Source organism: Bubalus kerabau, chromosome 4 (genome assembly GCF_029407905.1).
Source record: "Bubalus kerabau isolate K-KA32 ecotype Philippines breed swamp buffalo chromosome 4, PCC_UOA_SB_1v2, whole genome shotgun sequence".
In the NCBI taxonomy this organism is placed as follows: domain Eukaryota; kingdom Metazoa; phylum Chordata; class Mammalia; order Artiodactyla; family Bovidae; genus Bubalus; species Bubalus kerabau.
The window spans coordinates 77,183,790-77,201,322 of record NC_073627.1 but is presented as its reverse complement, the minus strand read 5'-3'; the positions used below and the strand labels follow the sequence as shown (position 1 = coordinate 77,201,322).

The window sequence follows — 17,533 nt, the reverse complement described above, 5'->3', positions numbered from 1 at the left end:
ATATTACAGATGCACTAGAAGATCCAGCTGAAAATGGCCCAAGTTTGATTTTTCTCCACCTCTCCCCAGGAGCAACTGTTAACATGGTTTAAAGTTTACGCTATTCTCTCTCTCCATGTTTTTACATTTTAATTACTTATTATCTATCCGAGAGCATATTGTATTGTATTATGGGTTTATCAAGTGGATGTGAATGTTATCATGCAATATGCAGTAGTTTGCTTTCATTTTCAATGCTTCTTTTAAAAAAAAAAATCTGTCTCGATTACTACCTACTGATATTATTCATTTTCAACTACACTAGTTAAGTACACCATTGTATAAACACAACAGAATCTGCTCTTTCATCCAGTTATTGGATTTGTTTCCAATTGTTTATTTATGCCTCACTGTGATTATGATAGATTAGGACTTAATATTAGTAGCTAAATATTCTATTTTTTTAGTGTCACCTTGCTTTTAAACTTCTAAATATGTTATTGGTGTTATTGTTGCTTTCAAATTTAAAGTCCTATTCACTTATCTTTTATTTTGATAAATCCTACTTGGTTCTTTTATATAAACTTTTCCTTTTTTTTTATAATGTCCTGTTTTTATGTTATGGTTTCTATTCTTCTTTCATCTCTGATCTTCCTTTTAAAATACTTAGGTCCTCTCTAGACTGCTCTTTATTGGAAATTGTTGGGCTGTTGACACATCCACTTGTTACTGTATTTTCATAGAATGACTTGTTACCTTCCTCAAGAATTTCTTGATACTTTTTGACATCTTCAGTGGGAATTCTTTTCATCATGAGAGCTAACCTCATAGGGAAGTTCCACCCACATTTACCCGGCCTGGGTCTTCAGCTTTAGTGAATTAGACTTTAGTTTTACCTCACTGTTCAGGTTTGAATTCCTCACGGTGTATGAAAATGGGATTTCTCTTCCTTATCTTTGAGATCAACACTCTCCTAAGGTTTCCTGTGGTTGTATATTTCATCCAGCATTTCTGGGTTTGGAAGAGCTGTGGGGGACTTCTACTTTCTAATGATTACTTTCAAATCCTTTTTCCAAGCTCCATGGCCCCTGTGCCCTGGGCACAATCAACCCTTGTGCCAACAGAACACTCCTGTGACTATAATGTAAAAGGAAGAGACTTTCTATTTATAACTTGTGATTTCTAGAAATTTCACTTACCCATTTTATCTGTTTCAATATCATTTTCCTTATTTATGCAATTTATTTTCCCTCTGAAATTTGAAATCCTTTTCTACATCTCATCCCTTGGATAAGAAACATTGAAAGGAAAACCTAAGGCTTCCAGAAAATGTGCATGGTTTTATTCATAAATTTAATTTATAGGAACATTTTGTTTGAAAGCAATTATGGACATATTGCTTTCTAAACTTATTTCATGTATATATTTGTTGTGATTCTTTTCCTAAGATTGTGTCCTTTAAAAACAATCAAAATAGTCTTTGTAAATACCTTCTAGAAGTAAAAACCTTGTAACAATTTTCAAGGTAAGAGTTGAAATGAAATATGTAACAAGGGAGGTTATCCTTGAGACTTTTTACTTGAGAGTTATACTCCCAATTGGAGCTTAATAGGAAAGAATACAACTTTACTAACCTGAGGTATTATGTCTTAATAACTGCCTTAAAATTGGGCAAGAAGAAAAATACACTGTGTGGTATTTTTTTCCCTAACATTCAATAACATTCAGGAAATTATCTCATTACATTCCAAGGACTGATAGTATCAGCTATTTGCCAGTACTGACATAAGGATTTCAAAAACTGTAAGATTAAAAAAAATCTAAATCTACTTTAAATTAAGATAAAAGTTAAGCCTCCAGGATAAGCTGGCATCTATTATACTGTTTTCCTGAAGCTGAAGAAAAATTGTATCTTTTGGACCCTCCTGAAAAATTAACTGCACAGAATTAGCAAACAACACTCATCTGAAGATACTCAATGACCTCACTGAGGACAAGAAACTCACGGACATCCATTCAGTGGCACTGCCAGGATTTGGTCCTGATTTTATCAAATTCCACATTCTGCATATTGTCCACTTTGTTGGTTTCCTCTCATTACAGACGTCCATGGTCTGGTATGCGGTAATGAAAAGGCCTCCATCCTAGAACTCAAGAGATTTACGGTCAAGTCTGGACACTACCACCCCTAGTCTTCCCATTTTGGGTGTCTTAATGAGGAACAGCACAGAAGTCTTGATAGCTGTAAGCTGGGAGCTGGCCTGGTACAGCTAGAATATGGTTTTCTATTGGACACGAATGGTATTACAGAGTACCAACACCGTCTGATCTCACTCTAGCATGGTGATGGAGTGAGAAAAACACAAGAGCACTTTGCAGTCGTATCTGATCCTAGACAAAGAGAAGAACAACATGCAAACCACAGAAATATCCAAACATCTCCCACTCCCAGCTACAATGAGTGCCATATGCTTTTTTTGAAAAATCAGTTACAGCCTTATCCCCACTCTGCTCCTCTTGCATCCTAAATACAATTCAAATAGAATTATTCCTTTTCCTGATAATACCTATGCATAGCAAACTTCTACTCCTTGAACCCTCCTTCAAGTCATCGAACTTAAAGCCAAACTCTGTAACAAATCTTCCTGGAGCCTCTTATTCTGATGCCGATACGTGCCCATCAGGTTAATCGCCCCTGTTGCATCAAGTAATAAACCCAACTGCTTGTGACCTGAACTGTCTCTGGTGGCCCTTTGACTGGTGGGCATCAATACAGTTCCCTGCAATTTTACAGTTTACCCATCTACCAAAAGAGGAAACGGGACTAATAGCCTCAGTCTAGGGCCTTTCCAGCTCTGCCATGCCACAGCCACCAAATAGTTTGCTATTTCTACCCCTTCTGATTTTGTATGATATTCACCAAACTCCTGAGAAACTACAATAATGATTGTTCCTATTTTTCACGAGAGAAGATTTACAATAATTAGCACAAGCACTGAGCTAAAAGACAATTCTCCAGTGGTCTCAGAGAGAATGATTAAGAGTAATGTTGTTATATAACCTCTACAACTTTGAAGTCAGAAGTACCAGATTCACACTATAAATAATCCTGCAATCATACATGCAGGCTTTATCATCTCTTCCTTCCTCTGGGGTTTTAACCATTTTATGGAAAGCTTGAAAGTAAAATTTTTGGCATGACAGTTTATAAATTAAATGTGGTTAAAAGCAACTGAGTGATTAAGCTTCATTCATGCAGCTGTAATGATGAAGTCAGTAAATAACATGCAATTTAATTACATTTCTGATACACATGATATGTAAGTTATGCATCATAATAATCATTTGAATTAGAAACCTTTTTCTATCTCTCATTGAAACTTGGTTGAATGGATCATTTGGAGTTAATAAGTTTTGATTAGAGAATGAAGATTACTCTCTCTGTAATTGGGATACATTTATTTAAGTTCCAAAGAAGAAAGATATGAGAGGAAATGGTGCTAGTGAAGAGAAGAGATCCATATAGAATAATCAGAGGTAGATTGATAGCCAGACCAAAGAAGAATATGAGCAAGGAGAAAAGCAGCAGTATTGGCAAAAGGAAACACCTGCAAAGGTAACCTGTAGAGAAGCAGATCTTACTAACGATAAGAGGGCTATGCATTAAGATGGTCCTTTTGAATTATGGAAGCAAGGACATTCTTTGGAAAAGTTCTAAAGCATCCAGGAAGAAATCTGGGTAAAACAGTGGCAATGGAATAACTAAAGTGTTTCTAGGAAATATATATTTCCTCATATCAAAGGATATTTCGAAATGAAAATTTCAATCATTCTGCCAAATATACTTGCTGCTGATAGTCTGAAAAGTGACTTCCTTTATTTTATCAAATAGGTGCATTTTTGGGGGGACAGCTGTAGGGCAGTACAGTCAGACCTGGGTAATAATTGCAGATCTACTTGATGCTAAACTGATCATTCCTCTTCCATGTCCTCAATAAAGTAAGTCTTGAGCAGCCCACTGCCACCCAATGTCCACCTAAAGGATTATTCAAGAAGCAGTATTTGAGAGAGACCACCCAGGACCAAAAGATTACCTTTAGAGGACATACGAACTCTTCACTATGGGGATTTTCTAAGTTCTGCAACTTTACCAGTTTGGAGTTCCAGAAATAATATATATTAGTTTAACCTCCTCAAAAGGAGCTGGGTGGCTTATAGTCACTATCACACCTTCACCTTTTCCTTCTGAATATTTGGAAGAACACAAACTGAGAAGTTTCCTTACTCAGTATCCCTGACACGAGAATCAGTGGAGTAAATTCCTCTGGGGATTGAGCATTTTGGATCATTTCTATAGGTACATTTTCAAATTCACTAACCTTTTCTTCTGTAATGTCTGCATGCATACATGCTAAGTCACCTCAGCTGTGTCTGACTCTTCGTGATCCTATGGACTGTAGCATACTAGGATCCTCCATCCATGGGATTCAGTTGTAAAGAACAGACTTTTGGACTATAGGGGAGAAGGCCAGGGTGCAGTGATTTGAGAGAATAGCCTTGAAACACGTATATTACCATATGTAAAATAGATGGCCAGTGCAAGTTTGATGCATGAAGCAGGACACTCAAAGCCAGTGCTCTGGAACAACCCAGAGGGATGCAGTGAGGAGAGAGATGGGACGGGGGTTCAGGACTGGGGGACACATGTGCACCCATGGCTGATTCATGTCAATGTATGGCAAAAACCATCACAATACTGTAAAATAATTATCTTTAATCTTTAATATAAAATATTTATTTAATCTTTAATATAAAATAATTATATTTAATCTTACAATTAAAATAAATCAATTAATCTAAAAAATTCATGTGCTTGGTCATTTTTCACTTTAACTGATACCTCCCACTCCAGTACTCTTGCCTGGAAAATCCCATGGACAGAGGAGCCTGGTAGGCTGAAGTCCCTGGGGTCACTAAGAGTCAGACACGACTGAGCGACTTCACTTTCACTTTTCACTTTCATGCACTGGAGAAGGAAATGGCAACCCACTCCAGTGTTCTTGCCTGGAGAATCCCAGGGACGGGGGAGCCTGGTGGGCTGCCGTCTATGGGGTCACACAGAGTCGGACACGACTGAAGTGACTTAGCATAGCATAATGGAAAGACAGACTATGCACATGTTACATGTGTTAGCTCCTTTACTCCTTTAGTCTTCGGAGGTAGGTACACTGTTACTATTACCATTTCGCAGATGATGAAACTGAGGCACCAAGATATCGAGGTCAGATAGCAGCTAAGAAGCAAAGCTATAATTGAACAAAAGCAATCTGGTTGCAAAGCTTGTATTTTTAATCACTATGTAATCTATTGTTGCTATTTTCCTATCACTATTATTAATGGCAGGCAGAGAGTACAAAAACAAACTTTTAAGTTGATATCAAAGTGTACAAAGTAGTATGGCCTACTAAGGGAAATGGGACAGGACTTAACCTCTAAGCAGGCAACATATGGAGACACAGACAAGTAGGCAAATTAACATGCACCCATGAGAGTGTGAAATGAAAGTGTTGGTAGCTCAGTTGTGTCTGACTCTGTGTGACCCTATGGACCATAGACTTCCAGGTTCCTCTGTCCATGGGATTTTCCAGGCAAGAATACTGGAGTCGCTGCCATTTCCTTCTCCAGGGGATCTTCCCGGCCCAGGGATCAAAGTCATATCTCCTGTGTCATTGGCAGGCAGACTTTTAACCACTGAGCCACCTGGGAATGCTTCTCAGAACTGGACATTGTCACAAACCAAGGGATGGGGAAGGAAACCATACCCTCTGGGGAGATGTTCTGCAAAGTCACACAACAGAGGCTGTAGATGTGTAATAGTAACACAGGAAGGGAGTGAAGAAATGAGAATTTTCATCCAATCTACCATACTATTGCCTATTTTATTTTGTAAAGCAAGATTGTATTCATAATGGATATCAGGGACAAAAAAAAAGAATAAAACAGTGGGCCCTTGGGAACACAGAAATACTGACTTGACTTCTGCTGCTACTTCTACTTAGAAACGGAGAGAATCCATTTTAAAGCCTGCAGAGACCACTCACTAGCACTGGGTATCCTATGTACTGTGATTGTGTCATTTCATAGCTTAAGAGTTACTTTGTACTAAAATCTCTCCTGGAATCTCAAGGAAGATTACACAGTTCAAATAGAGGTGAATTTCTGGTGAAAGTCTGCTAGAGACACATCTAGCAAAATTTTACACTTATACTAAAACAAAGTTGCCTATAAAATCTGAGCCTGAGTGCAAAGTGCTCTGCTATAAACTAAGAGCACACTCAGCATTACGGAATCTATATTCACATCCATCACCTCCTTTGCTTTTCAGAACAAATACTACATCATCTACCCCCATGTAGCCACCACCTAGAGAAGAGACACCCCCAAAACCACATACACCTGCAAAGGAATACAAACACAGAAGAGTGAACCAATGAAAGCATTTTTGAATCCCAACTCCTTTCAGTTAAAGGGGGCACACCAAGTTCGATCAATCTCACTCTCAGCTCAAAAATAAAGTCGCAACAAAAACCTAAAAATTGAAAATTGACTTCTTATCTCTACATCATAACGTGTGAGATCTTATTATCTTGTTTACCCTAAGACACTGATGCTGACGATGATTTTTCCTCATTGGGTATCAGAATTATAAATAGATATGGTGAGCATGTGCTATGCTGTGCTTAGTCACTCAGTTGTGTTTGACTTCTTGTGACCCCATGGACTGTAGCCCACCAGGCTCCTCTGTCCATGGGGATTCTCCAGGCAAGAATACTGGAGTGGGTTGCTATGCCTAAGCATACATCCTTCTAATTCCTGTAATTCATGCCTATGTGTCCTGTGTTAACTCTGCCTCTGGGAAGAAATCTTCTGCCAAACAAGCCTCACTAAGGTATGATGTTGTCGTATAAAGTATCAAACATTTATCCCCTGAAAATTATTTCTAAAGACCTGGCCCTGGTGCAGGGTCTCATCACCTTCTGTCTATATTATTACAATAGTTTCCTTCTTTCTCCTCCTCCTCCTCTTTCCTCTCCTTCTAACACCAGCTTCTCTCCATGGTTTTAGATATCTGCCATTCTCTCTAAAACACAGGTCTGATAATGTGTGTACTCTACTTCATCAGAGTAGCTGACAGTTAACTGGAATGCTGCCCTTCCCTGCCTGTCCCGCATTACCTCTATTCATTAAAAAGCCTTCCATGCATCACTGTTTTCCTCCAACCTGCATTTCCAGCCTCCTCTTCCATTAATTCCTTGATAGACCTGGGCCTCATGCACACTGACTGCTTGCTCTGGAGAAGGGAATGGCAACCCACTCCAGTATTCTTCCCTGAAGAATTCCATGGACAGAGGAGCCTGGCAGGCAAAAGTCCATGGGGTCAGTAAGAATCAGACACGACTGAGCAACTAACACAACACTCCCATTAATTCCTTGATAGACCCAGGTCTCCTGCACACAGACTGCTTGCTCTGTGCCAGTGTCCTCCTCAACTTGGAGCCCTTTGATCACATCACCTCCCCAGCCTGGGAAACTCCCCCATCAGAAGCCGGGCCAAGAGCACTGGTCCTGCAGTAGCTTTGCAGCCCACCAAAATGCTCTAGTGTTGCAGCAGCTCCTGCAACCGTCTCCAGCAGTTTCCTGTCCTCATTAACCTGTCCCCAAGATCTTTCTTAAAGTCCAGACCACCTGACTTGCCTCTTGAGAAACCTATATGCAGGTCAGGAAGCAACAGTTAGAACTGGACATGGGACAACAGACTGGTTCCAAACTGGAAAAGGAGTACGTCAAGGCTGTATATTGCCACCCTGCTTATTTAACTTATATGCAGAGTATATCATGAGAAATGCTGGGCTGGATGAAGCACAAGCTGGAATCAAGATTGCCGGGAGAAATATCAATAACCTCAGATATGCAGAGGACACCTTGAGAACCCCATGAACAGTATGAAAAGGCAAAATGATAGGATACTGAAAGGGGAACTCCCCGGGTCAGTAGGTGCCCAATATGCTACTGGATATCAGTGGAGAAATAACTCCAGAAAGAATGAAGGGATGGAGTCAAAGCACTTAGACACTATATATCTGCATTTCAGGCCCTCTTTCCGCATGCTTTGAACCCAGTGTGTCTGTCTGAAGGAGGAAACCACAGGATGATTTTATGAATATTTTTCTGCAGATAATTTGCATACAGCAGCAGCAACAACGTAACAAGAAGCATCTGTTGGCATTTTCCACGTGCACATTTATCATGTGCTCAAAAGCACTTTATGGGAATGACTTCATTTAATCCTTATAAAATACCTCATATATAAAAATGAACAATACTTCTTTTTGTAGATGAGCAAAGAGAGGCCCAAGAGGTTGAGCAACTCCTCATTATTACTCAGTGAGAAAGTGGCCAGGCCAGGACCTGAAGCCAGCTCACTGGATTCCAATGCACATTCTCTTGTCTGCTTCACTCCATTCTGCCTCCCATGAATGTGTTGTTTGCAAGTGTCTTGAGCAAGCTGCCTTTGAAAACTCAGGGATTATTTTTAGCTTTTCACATAGCATTTGTTGACTGAATGATTCGGGATTAAGTGCCTTATCTATAACTGTTATCAATAGTAATGCCTGGAACTGAGGTATCGGAAATCACCTTGTGATTCTAGGAAAGAGAACTGGATGTGAAAAAGAAAGCTGTACAGAGGTGCTTACCCTCATCTGATGCTCTGGGGTTAATACCCTGTTGGAGTTATTTCTCCGCTGATCTCCAGTAGCATATTGGGCACATACTGGCCTGGGGAGTTCAACTTTCAGTGCCCTATCTTTTTGCCTTTTCATATTGTTCATGGGGTTCTCAAGGCAAGAATACTGAAATGGTTTGCCATTCCCTTCTCCAGTGGACCACATTCTGTCAGACCTATCCACCATGACCCATCCATCTTGGGTGGCCCCACACGGCATGGCTTAGTTTCATTGAGTTAGACAAGGCTGTGGTCCATGTGGAATGGTCTGCTGGATAATGGAAAAAGCAAGAGTTCCAGAAAAAACATCTATTTCTGCTTTATTGACTATGCCAAAGCCTTTGACTGTGTGGATCACAATAAACTGTAGAAACTTCTGAAAGAGATGGGAATACCAGACCACCTGACCTGCCTCTTGAGAAACCTATATGCAGGTCAGGAAGCAACAGTTAGAACTGGACATGGAACAACACACTGGTTCCACATAGGAAAAGGAGTACGTCAAGGCTGTATATTGTCACCCTGCTTATTTAACTTATATACAGAGTACATCATGAGAAATGTTGGGCTGGAAGAAGCACAAGCTGGAATCAAGATTGCCAGGAGAAATATCAATAACCTCAGATATGCAGATGACACCACCCTTATGGCAGAAAGTAAAGAGGAACTAAAAAGCCTCTTGATGAAAGTGAAAGAGGAGAGTGAAAAAGTTGGCTTAAAACTCAACATTCAGAAAACGAAGATCATGGCACCTGGTCCCATTATTTCATGGCAAACAGATGGGGAAACAGCAGAAACAGTGTCAGACTTTATTTTGGGGGGCTCCAAAACCTCATGCGAAGAGTTGACTCATTGGAAAAGACTGATGCTGTGAGGGATTGGGGGCAGGAGGAGAAGGGGACAACAGAGGGTGAGATGGCTGGATGGTATCACTGACTCAATGGACGTGAGTCTGAGTGAACTCCAGGAGTTGGTGATGGACAGGGAGGCCTGGTGTGCTGCGATTCATGGGGTCTCAAAGAGTGGGACATGACTGAGCGACTGAACTGAACTGAAAGTCACTGCAGATGATGACTGCAGCCATGAAATTGAAAGACGCTTACTCCTTGGAAGGAAAGTTTTGACCAACTTAGATAGCATATTCAAAAGCAGAGACATTACTTTGCCAACAAAGGTCCGTCTAGTCAAGGCTATGGTTTTTCCAGTGATCATGTATGGATGTGAGAGTTGGACTGTGAAGAAAGCTGAGCACCAAAGAATTGATGCTTTTGAAGTGTGGTGTTGGAGAAGACTCTTGAGAGTCCCTTGGACTGCAAGGAAATCCAACCAGTCCATCCTAAAGGAGATCAGTCCTGGGTGTTCATTGGAAGGACTGATGCTGAAGCTGAAACTCCAGTACTTTGGCCACCTCATGCAAAGAGTTGACTCTTTGGAAAAGACCCTCATGCTGGGACGGACTGGGGGCAGGAGGAGAAGGGGACGAAAGAGGATGAGATGGCTGGATGGCATCACCTACTCGATGGACATGAGTTTGTGTGAACTCTGGGAGTTGGTGATGGACAGGGATGTCTGATGTGCTGTGATTCATGGGGTCGCAAAGAGTCGGACATGACTGAGCGACTGTACTGAACTGAGTGTCTAAATGCACTATGTATCTGTATTTATATACTATATAAATGCAGATATAGTGAGTATTCAACAAATCATGCCTCCATCATTAATCCATCTTTTCCTTCTTATGTATCCAATTCTCAAATTTCCATACCAATAAAGAGGGAATGAGACAGTTACAATTCAAAATGTTTGATAATCCAAAAATAATACATACCTAGCTTATTAGAAGAGCATTTTATACCCTTTAGCAGAATATGTTCAATGTTCATAAAATTTGTCAGAGATCCTTTCATTCAATCAACAAATGCTAACTGAGACTATGGTCACAGCCGGCACTGTGTTGATTGTCCATAATACCCAAGGAACCACTGATCTTGGATCTCCTGAAGTTTAAATCCTAATGGTGGCATCGAGAACCACTTCATGGCTTTCCTGGGCCATAGACACTTTTGTGTGCCTCTTCCTCAATAAAAATAGATTTAAAAGTCTATTTTAGGGCTGTGTTGGCATAAAGGTGAATTATGAATACTATAAGTTAAAATATTTGACCTAGAAATTCATTTTTTGTCTTTTAATTTTAGAAGGATGTTTAAAAAACATTTTTGTAGACCCTCCAGAATATCTGGGCCCTAGGCACTGTGCCCAAGGGAGAAGGTGGCAACAAAGTAAAGTGAATATGGGAATAAAATATTCCAAGTTTTTTTTTTTTTTTTTTTGACTGAACAATTTGAAGGTCAGGTGCAGACATCATGACATTTGACATCAAAACAGTTTGGCAGGCATCTCCTAAATAAGGACATTCTCCTATGAAGCCACAATATCACTGTCACACCTCAGAAAATAATTCATGAAACTACTGTATTTTAGCCTATGTTACTGAATCCCACATCATACAATTTTTGTGTTTTATATTGACATTGAAGGCAGGAGGAGAAGGGGATGACAGAGGATGACAGAGTTAGACAGCAGATGGACATGAGTTTGAGCAAGCTCCGGGAGTTGGTGATGGACATGGAGGTCTGGGATGCTGCAGTCCATGGGGTCGCAAAGCGTTCAGACACAACTGAGTGACTAAACTGAACTAATTGATACTTCTCTCCTGAACCAAAATTCTATTACCTAATTTACATTATTTGCCACAATTTTATGTTTGGGTGACACTTGACTAGGTCAAAATACTCTCATTTTTAATGCTTAAAATGCTTCTGCTGGACTGCTAGTGATGCTTTATTGAGATACACAGTTCTCTAGCCTATATTCTTTTGCTGTCATCCTTTGATAATTTTTGTCTTTCTCCCCAAAATCCTTATCCCATACTCCTCTTCAGAAGTTTTTTCATGAATCCAATTGCCTAGGCTTAAATATTAGGAAAGATAACTGTCATATTCCATTGGCTGGGTATCATTTTATAAAGTGCAAGATAGTCACTGAAGCCAGCAGGATGAGGTAATCATAGATCTTATCTTCACTGTCTTATCCACAGTATATCCTTCAGAATAAACGGGCATAAACTGAGGGCAAAACTTCAATATAGAGGTGTGATGATTTCATGACCTGGTAAAGGCAGCTTGGGAGAACAACTAAAGCTGTTGTCAATATACAGGCTTAAAAACCAATTTGGACACATCTACTTAAATCATCCTAACCTCTCTAGCCAAGGTCCCAGCTGAAAACCAGAGATGGTAACAATACTTCTGTAAGATTAAATGAGATAACCTCTGTGAGGCATGTAACATATAGACTCTACACAATGTCTGTCTCCCTCCCTCTTCCCTATCTTTCCCTTTGTGTTTCCCTAAGACCATCCCCAAGGACAATTCCCACAAAAAGAGTTATGCCTCCCCTAAAACCTTCATTCTTTCCACACAAAAGTCTCTAGTTGGAGTCCTGTTGACAAGTAACAAAATAATAACTAATAAGAGAGAATTATGGAGACAGATATTAGGCTTAAGTGAAATGTGTGAAACAAAATATTCAACATTTTCGGTACTGGAAAACATGTAATCAAGATTTCATTTGCTAAAGCAGGCAAATAATACTTCTATCATGCAGAACGATGAGGAAGGAAAGTCGCCATGTGTAAATAAATGTCTTATCCTGACTAGTTCAACCTAATGCATCCAGCGTGGCCACAACTAAAATTCCATGCTTCCAACTTCTGAGAATACAGAGTAGAAATACTTCCTCCTATTCCTCCTAACAAGTACAACTAAAAACTCTGGACATGGGACTTCCCAGGCAGTCCAGGGATTAAGACTTCACCTTCCAATGCAGGGGGTGCAGTTTGACCCCTGGTTGAGGAATCAAGATCCCACACGCCTCAAGGCCAAAAACCAAAACATAAAACAGAAGCAATGCTGTAACAAGCTCAATTTAAAAAAAAAAAAAAAAAACTTTTTAAATGGTCCACATCAATAAAAAAAATAAATCTTAAAATAAAATAATAAAAAATAAAATCTCTGGCCATTATACACAAAGACAAGGAAACCCTGAAAGGTGGAAAGAAGACCAATTAGGCTCAACAGAACCAGGGGAAGGACACAGTGGTAAGTTCCTTGAATCTTCTTTTTGCCTCAAATATCCCAAGCCAAACAACCAGAAACATCCACAAGTAAAAGAATAAATAAATTAAACTTACTCTCTCTCAATCAAAGAACCCCATCAGGGACAGCCTAAGAAGAGTTTCACATAATAACTGCTCTGTTGTAGCCAAACACCAGAAAAACAATACAAAACTGTGGCTCCAACCCCCGTCACCAAAAGCCCAGAAACGGCTGATTGGAGAATTTATATTTCTGTGCTTAGAAGGCTACAATACAACACCAACATGCTGTTACAGAAGGCCAAGTAGAGAGCTGGAAATTTCATCCCCTCTGCCTGCCTGGCAGACTACAGTCCATGGGGTCGCAAAAGTTAGACATGACTGAGCAACTAAATAACAAAAAACAACAACCACCCCCATCACCACTGCAACCCATGAGTTTTAAAAACTCAGTGTAATCTGCCATATTAACACACTAAAGAAGAAAAAAAAAAAAATCACGTGATTAAATCAATGCTGCAGAAAAAGCAACTGACAAAATTCAACACCCATTCATAGTTTTAAAAAAGTAATTTCAGAATAATAGCAATAGAGGAGAACTTCCTCAACTTGATGAAGAGTATCTACAAAAAAAATAAATACATAAACTTGCAGCTAACATTATACTTAACGGTCAATGACAGAATGCTTTCTTTCTAAGGCTGAGAACAATTCAAGGATGTCTACCCATACCACTATTATCCAACATAGCATTGAAAATGCTGGCCAGTGCAAGAAGACAAGAAAAAGAAGTAAAAGCCATGCAGATCAGAAAGGAAAAAAATTAAAATGCTTGCAGATGACATTATAGTTTACAGAGAAAATGCCCAGGAATCTGAAAAAAAAATTTATGGAATAAATAAGTTCAGCAAGGTCATGAAATACAAGAAAACATACAAAAATCAGTTATACTTTTATATATTAGCAATGAGTATATAGACACCAAAAGTAGAAATTCAATACCATTTCCAATTGCTCAAAAAAATGAAAAACTTATATGTAAATCTAACAAAACACGTACAGGATATGCATGCTGAAAACTATATAATACTGAGAAAAGAAGGAAGGAAAGAAAGAAGGAATGAAGGGGGAGGAAAGAGGGAATAGGAAAAGGAAGGAAAATCTAAACAAATGGAGACATGTACTACATTTATGAATTGGAAGACTAAACACAGTAAAGATGTGAATTCTCCCCAGATTGATATACAGCTGTGACAAAATTTCTACCAAAACCCCAGCAATATCTTTTGTAGATAGACAAAATTTTTCTAAAATTTATGTAGAGACATAAAGGAACTATAAAAGTAAAACAATTTCAAAAACAAAAAACTAAGTATGAAGAATCAATCTACTCAATTTCAACATTTACTATTTAGCTACAGTAACCATTACAATGATATTACCAGAGGAATAAATAGATCAGCTGGACAAAGCAGAGGGCCCAGAAACATACAAACATGCCCAGCTGACTTTTGGCAAAGGTACAAAATCATTCAATGGAGAAAAGATTGCCTTTGCAATAAATTGTGCTCAAGCAATTGAAGATCTATCAACAAAAAAATAAGAAAAAAGAAACATATAAAGTTAAACCAAAATGGATCACAGACTTAAATGTAAACTATAAAACTTTTAGAAAAAAGGAAACATGAGAAACATCTTTGGAATACAAGTCTACGTAAAGAGCCCTTAGGCTTGACACCAAAAGTTTAATCCATGAAAGGAAAATTTGATAAACTGAACTTCATTTTAAAACTTTTGCTCTACAAAAGACCCTGTTAAGAGAATGAAAAAACAAGCCACAGACTGAGAGAAGATACTTGCCACATATCTGACAAAGAACAAGCATATAATGAACTCTCAAATATCAACAGTAAAAAAAAACAACAACAACAACAAAACCAACATTCTAATCACAAAATGGGCAAAAGGTATAAACAGATATTTCACCAAAGAAGATACACAGACTGCAGATTAGCACATGAAAAGATGGTCAATATCAACAGCCACTAGTGAAACAAAGTTAAAACCAGACTGAAGTGACTTAACAGCAGCAGCAGCGTTATCACTACATGTCTATCAGAATAGCTAATTTATTTTTAAAAATGACAACATCAAATGTAGGTGAGGATGTAGAGGAAGTTAATTACTCATACATTACTGGTGTGAATGTAAAATAGTACAGTCACTCTGGAAAACAGTTTGGCAGTTTTGCAAAAATAAAATAAAATAAATTTTCAAATCATCCAGCAAGAGCACTCTTATCCCAAAGAAATGGAGATATGCTAACACATACACACACACACACAAATATATATATTTATATATGTATATACACACACACATAAATGTTTATTGAAACTTTCTTTGCAAAAATTGGAAACAACCCAGACCTTCTTTCAGTGGTGAATGGTTAAACTATATATCCTTACTACAGAATACTACCCAGAAATAAAAAGGAATATTGATAAATAAAAAGGAATATCAATAAATATTAATAAGGAATAAATAAATAAGACACACTAAATAAATCACAAGAGAATTGTGCAGAGTGGGAAAAAACAATCCTTAAAAGTTGTATCTTGTATGATTCCACTTATATAACACTCTTGAAATGTCAGGTATATAGAAATGGAGACTAGCTTCATGGTAGCCAGTAGTTAAGGAAGGAGTTGCCTTAGAAGGGAAGTGGGTGTGGCTAAAAAAAAGCAACATGGGAGATTCCTTGTGGTGATGGAAATGGTCTGCTCCTTGACTGTCAGGGCCCATATCTTGTTGCCATATTGTCCTACAGTTTAGGGTAAAGGGTATGTGAGATCTCTCGATACTATTTCTTACAACTGCATGGGAATCTACAAATATCTCAAAATAAAAAGCTTAAACACACACACAATATGCATTGTTTTTCAAGAAGCCATTTCTATTCTTGATAACCCAGATGTTCATTCAACTTGTGACTCTAAGCGGGGACTCAGGACTTCACACCCAGGCTGCGTTGGCCAAATTCACCAGTTCTCCAACAACACTGCTTTGAAATGATGTCACTGGAAACAGAGTGAGCCTTGATTATCTGCAGAGCTCATTAAATAATATTTGTCAGCTGATCTGGCTATTTGGGTGGTTGCTCTGACTTGATGTCATGCTCTACTATGAGCTCCTGAACCAAATCTATACCTCAGCAGTTTGTGCCTCCATCAACTCCCATCCTAGCCCCAAAGAGTGGCTGTCAACCATGGCTGAACATCAGAACTGCCTGAGGAGTCTGTAATTTAATCAGCTGGGGCTGAGACTCAAGTATTATTTAGAAGTTCACCAGGAGATCCACAAGCTGCCAGAGTTGAAAGCCACTGGTCCAAAACAAATAGACAAAAATCCACCATCACATTAGAAAATGGCCAATGATATAGATTTTAAGAAACAACAGCCAAAGGACTTTCCTACCGGTCCAGTGGTTAATTTCACCTTCCAATACTGGGGTTGGGGATTCTACGACCCCAATGCCTCATAGCCAAAAACCAGAACACAAAACAGAAGCAATATTGTAACAAATTCAATAAAGACTGCAAAAATGGTCCATATCAAAAACAACAATAAAAACACCAAGCATTTAAAAATAAATAACAGCCAATGTTTGCAAGAATGAGGAGAAACCTCCATTCTCATTCATTACTAGAGAATAAAATCATTTCCAAACCTTTCTGAAGGGCAGTTTGACATCTCTGTGGAAATATTCCAGCAAATACAGTGGAGACACCGGCGTCCTGGAGCAGGCTGGAGAGTTCAGAGATAGTTCTCACCCACTGGCCTCCTCAGTCTCAGGGGAGGAACTCAGTCAGCCCCCACAGATGTGCTGCATTAGGAATCTGACCCTCAGGCAGCAGCTTGTGATGTATGAAGAGGCCTCTTTCAGAGAAAGGTAGAGATAGGCTTTCCAATCTGCTTCATCTGGGCTGAGCTGGGGGCGAGGGCCAGGGGTAGTCACAGCCAGTCCTTTTCGAAAACCGTTTCTTACGATGGAAATATTACTCAGAAATAAAAAGGAACACATCTGAGTCAGTTCTAATAAGATGGATGAACCCAGAGCCTATTATGCAGAGTGAATTCAGTTCCGTTCAGTCTCTCAGTCATGTTGAGTGACTCTTTGTCATGAGTCAACTCTTTGCGACCCCATGGACTGCAGCACACCAGGCTTCCCTGTCCATCACCAACTCCTGGAGCTTACTCAAACTCATGTCCATTGAGTTGGTGATGCCATCCAACTATCTCATCGTCTGTCATCCCCTTCTCCTCCTGCCTTCAATCTTTCCCAGCATCAGGGTCTATTCCAGTGAGTCAGTTCTTCATATCTGGTGGCCAAAGTATTGAAGTTTCAGCTTCAGCATCAGTCCTTCCAATGAATATTCAGGACTGATTTCCTTTAGGATGAACTGGTTGGATATCCTTGCAGTGCAAGGAACTCTCAGGAGTCTTCTCCAACACTGCAGTTCAAAAGCATCAATTCTTTGGCACTCAGCTTTCTTTATACTCCAACTCTCACATTCATAAATGACTATTGGAAAAACCAAAGCTTTAATTAG

The 17,533-nt window shown here is 39.2% G+C and overlaps 1 long non-coding RNA gene across 2 annotated transcripts in view; it reads right to left on the bottom strand.

Moving 5' to 3' along the window:
• The window catches only part of LOC129649869 (uncharacterized), a 326,398-nt gene extending 309,606 nt beyond the window's left edge, over positions 1 to 16,792 (bottom strand). The window contains exon 1 of one of the 2 annotated variants that reach the window (XR_008713323.1): positions 16,651 to 16,792. This is a non-coding gene — a long non-coding RNA (uncharacterized LOC129649869). The remainder of the gene's footprint in view (positions 1 to 16,650) is intronic. The other variant, XR_008713324.1, reaches the window with a different exon arrangement.
• Between the last annotated feature and the right edge of the window lie 741 nt (positions 16,793 to 17,533).